General features: G+C 41.7%; 1 long non-coding RNA gene across 1 annotated transcript; it reads right to left on the reverse strand.

The window, feature by feature from the left end:
- Positions 1-1,856: 1,856 nt before the first annotated feature.
- On the reverse strand, positions 1,857-4,149 carry LOC121554479. Its single transcript, XR_005997699.2, has 3 exons — positions 4,058-4,149; positions 2,389-2,488; positions 1,857-1,942 (listed from the first exon to the last, which is right to left on the reverse strand). It is a non-coding gene; the product is annotated as an uncharacterized LOC121554479 (long non-coding RNA).
- Between the last annotated feature and the right edge of the window lie 288 nt (positions 4,150-4,437).

The following is a 4,437-nucleotide window of genomic DNA, read 5'->3' on the forward strand; positions in this document are numbered from 1 at the left end:
TTCAGTGATGTCATTTCGGTAACACTTTATTTTAAGGGTCATAATAAATAATTTATACAGCATTTATAAAAATGGTGTGTTCACCATTTATTAATCATTACTCACATTTACAAACCATTTACTAATGATTAGTAAAGTCCTTTTGCAGTCCCTAATCTAAAGTGAAGACAATTTATACTTCATAAATACCTTATAAATATTTTGAGAGACCAGTGTAATTTCCCACAAAATGATGCATGCCATTGGTAAACATTCCAGCAGTACCTGGTAAAAGAATAAGCACGCAACACAGGATGTTTAAGGAAATACATTATATATGCAAAAGTATGTGGACACCCCTTCAAATGAGTGGATTCGGCTATTTCAGCCACACCCATTGCTGACAGGTGTATAAAATTGAGCACACAGCCATGCAATCTCCATAGTTAAACATTGGCAGTAGAATGGCCTTACTGAAGAACTCAGTGACTTTCAACGAGTCAGTTCGTCAAATTTCTGCCCTGCTAGAGCTGCCCGGGTCAACTGTAAGTGCTGTTATTGTGAAGTGGAAACGTCTAAGAGCAACAACGGCTCAGCCAGCGAGTGGTAGGCCACACAAGCTCACAGAACGGGAGCTTGTGTGTCTCGGTTGCAACACTCACTACCGAGATCCAAACTGCCTCTGGAAGCAACGTCAGCACAAGATCTGTTTGTGCAGCCGCACACAAGCCTAAGATCACCATGCACAATGCCAAGCGTCAGCTTGAGTGGTGTGAAGCTCACCGCCATTGGACTCTGGAGCAATTGAAACGCGTTCTCTGGAGTGATGAACCACACTTCACCATCTGGCAGTCCGACAGACAAATCTGGCTTTGGCGGATGCCAGGAGAACACTACCTGCCCGAATGCATAGTGACAACTGTAAAGTTTGGCGGAGGAGGAATAATGGTCTGGGGCTGATTTTCATGGTTCGGGCTAGGCCCCTTAGTTCCAGTGGAGGGAAATCTTAACGCCTACAGCATACAATGACATTCTAGACGATTCTGTGCTTCCAACTTTGTGGCAAACAGTTGGGGAAGGCCCTTTCCTGTTTCTGCATGACAATGCCACCGTGCACAAAGTGAGGTCCATACAGCAATGGTTTGTCGAGATCGGTGTGGAAGAACTTGGCTGGTCTGCACAGAGCCCTGACCTCAACCCTAATCGCCCAACATCAGTGCCCAACCTCACTAATGCTTTTGTGGCTGAATGGAAGCAAGTCCACATACTCTTGGTCATGTTGTGTATATATATACGTGTGAATAACTAGCTTACTAACATTTACAAATGTGGGAATAATGATTAATAAATGCCTTATAAATGTTTTATAATGGACACTTAAAATAAAGTGTTACCGTCATTTCTGCATCTCTCAGAGGATATAGCAAACTGTATTTTCATGTTGCCTCCCAGTGAAACCGTAAGACTTACGTCATGACTAAAATTGGATGGGTATCAGAAGCTGGTCTGTTTTATAAGTAGCCAGGATTTACTATATTTAAACAGTAACCAAACAATAAATACACTCTAATTAGCCATTATACTCCAATATCTGTTTACGCTCTGATATTTCTATTCTCCCACCTGGTTTTAATGGCTGGTAGATTCTGGATCAAACACACAAAGACTTTTGTTGTTATCTAGCTTTCACACTGCTACAGAATGTGGGCGGACACATGGAGGATAATAATATGGAGAGCAGCAGCCAGAAAGAGAAACAACCGCAAGGTTGGGGCTGGTAAATTGGCACAGATTCAAATGAATGGAATAAATCCGCATTTCAAAAGCCACAGATTCCATGGCTAGGAAGACACACAGCATAATATCTGTGATCTTAAGTCGTCTTCCTCTAATCAAACTGCAGTGGTAGTCCAAGCAAATAAAGGCTTTTCAAGAAGTTCCTCCCTCCGTTCTTCAAGAGTGCCTATATGGGAAAACTGAAATGAATTTTTCTAAATGTTTTCGTTTACTAAGTGGTGGCCATCATCCCAGTTATTTTCCCCCTCCCCAAGACCACTTCTGTAGTTGTAGTTTTCATCCATGCTGTATTGAAAGTTGTCTCAAGTGGGGGGGGGGGGTCTCTCAAAACCCAACCCCTTGTCCAATACGCGGGAGGCGAGTTATGGGATTTGGTCTCTCCAGACAGGGTGAAGTATGGTGGGTGGCTCTGCCACCCAGGCCACTACGGTTACCATAAAGGCCTGTCTGGATCCACCTGGAAACACGCTGGCCAATGGGGCTCTGGTAAATCTAGGTAGACCAATCATCTACTTAGTGGGTACCGATTAAAGAAACACAAACAAAAACGTTTGTAAATTACCTATGCTGCCCAAAGAGCAAAATGATTTATGTAAGTCAGTGTTTGCCCACCTGCAGGGTTGTGTGTGGAGATGTTCTGATGGCACTCGACTTTGACATCATACAGTAAGTACATCTGCTCCTGTGCTGTGAGTCCGACCTCTGGATGAACCTACAGAGTAAATTGCAGCATTCATTCAAAAAGTTGCCCCTAGATGCTGATCTTGGGGCAGTTTTGCATTTCCCCCACTAATGGTTAAGGTTAGGATTGGGGAGGGGAGGGGAAGCTGATCCTAGATCTGTACCTAGGGGAATCTTCACCCCGGAGATAATTTGGATCTCAAACATGACGAGCAGAAATGGTAACGTGGCTTTGATATAAACTTTGATCAAATCTGTCATAATTACAATGACATATACTGTAACATAACACAAAAATAAAACATAAGTCATATACATTTGGCACACAGTAAGCAATCGCCACACACACACATGCTGATGCACTGTGCTCATACTTCCGCCTCATTTAAATGCATTCAAGGAGAAAGTGGATGTTGAGTACCAGTCAACAATTAATATGAAAACACTGACTATTGAGTATAGAAGTGGGCATGACTGAATAACAGATAGCAGAATACATTTCCACATGAAATAACACCAAAGGAAGAAACATACTATGGGGGGAAAATAACTGGGATGATGGCCACCACTTAGTTAATGAAAACATTTATAAAAATGAATCTTAGCTTTCCCATTATTTACAGAATAAGTATTTTAAAAGATAGACAGAGATGAAAGGGTTTAGGAGTAGAGGAATAGGGAATTGTGGATTCAAGAAAAAAGCAACCAAATTCATTATGCAAGAAATTTGCAATAGCCTGCCTAAACATAGGCTAATACTGTTTTACTAGTTGAATGGTACATTTCTAACATCCCTTCTCATTGAACCAAACATTGCCCTCTCCCCATACCTATACCCTAATATACACTGAGTGTACAAAACATTAGGAACATTTACTGTAATTTAGCAGACGCTCTTATCCAGAGCGATTTACAGGAGCAATTAGGGTTAACACCTTCCTAATATTGAGTTGCACCCCCTTTTGCACCCAGAACAGCCTCAATTCGTCGGGGCATGGACTCTACAAGGTGTCAAAAGCGTTCCACTGGGATGATGGCCCATGTTGACTCCAATGCTTCCCACAATTGTGTCAAGTTGGCTGGATGTCCTTTTGGTGTTGGACCATTTTTGATACACACGGGAAACTGTTGAGCGTGAAAAATCCAACAGCATTGCAGTTCTTGACACACTCAAACCGGCACCTACTACCATACCCCGTTCAAAGGCACTTAAATATTTTGTCTTGCCCATTCACCCTCTGAATGGCACACATACACAATCAATGTCTCAATTGTGTCTTAAAAATCCTTAATTAACCTGTCTCCTCTACTTAATCTACAATGATTGACATCAATAACGGATCATAGCTTTCACCTGGATTCACCTGGTCAGTCTGTCGTGGAAAGAGCAGGTGTTCCTATTGTTTTGTACACTCAGTGTATATAATCTGGCATCATGTTGCTGGTAGCCTATGTAAAATGGTAATGCAAATTCCGTATGTGTATGGTTTATTATTTACGCAGATGTAGGCTCCTGTAACAAAACAGGGGTAAACCCTATGGATTAATTCCTCCACAAAAAATACATAAACAATATTACTCTATCGGCTAGCCTACTTACCTGTGCGTAAACGTGTAGGTAAAATACATTCCAGCATAAAAAAACCTTCACAAAGTTACTCAGAAGTATCGTACTCATTTTGAAGATCAATGGTGGACAGCGTCGCATATAGAGGGTTCGATAAACTTCAAAATCAGCTGTGTTTCTGAAGCACGTAGTAGTTCAGGTGGTGTCAAACTCGTGCTAATGTTGTAGATCTTAATGTTTTTCCACAAAATCCTGGACTATCGGACCACCATTTTATTACGTTTGCAATCGCAACAAATAATCTGCTCAGACCCCAACCAAGGAGCATCAAAAGTCGTGCTATAAATTCTCAGACAACACAAAAATTCATTGATGCCCTTCCAGACTCCTTCTGCCTACCCAAGGACGTCAGA

The sequence above is a fragment of the Coregonus clupeaformis genome, unplaced genomic scaffold (genome assembly GCF_020615455.1).
Source record: "Coregonus clupeaformis isolate EN_2021a unplaced genomic scaffold, ASM2061545v1 scaf0305, whole genome shotgun sequence".
In the NCBI taxonomy this organism is placed as follows: Eukaryota; Metazoa; Chordata; class Actinopteri; order Salmoniformes; family Salmonidae; genus Coregonus; species Coregonus clupeaformis.